Below are 346 nucleotides of genomic sequence, written 5' to 3' on the forward strand. Positions count from 1 at the left end.
AATTAAAAGATGAGAAACAAAAGCAAAGCCAATGCTTTCAAGCAGCAATAAGACCTGGAAATAATGCCACTGAAGCAACTTATAAAGTAGCTTATATACTCGGGGAAGAAAGGGAAGCCATTCAGTGATGCAGAAATTGTGAATGAATGCATTATCCATATTGTAGGATGCTTAGAACCTTATAACGTTTCAAAGTACAAACAATTGCCTCTTTCAGGGAGAACCATAACCCCCTCCTCTCACCGCCCCGCCCCCCGCCTCGCTCCCCTTCCCCTGCTGCTGTCCGTGGAAAAAGTGTCTTCCATGAAACCGGTTCCTGGTGCCAAAAAGGTTGGGGACCGCTGCA

This window comes from Propithecus coquereli, unplaced genomic scaffold (genome assembly GCF_000956105.1).
Source record: "Propithecus coquereli isolate 6110/MARCELLA unplaced genomic scaffold, Pcoq_1.0 Scaffold358, whole genome shotgun sequence".
Taxonomy (NCBI): Eukaryota; Metazoa; Chordata; class Mammalia; order Primates; family Indriidae; genus Propithecus; species Propithecus coquereli.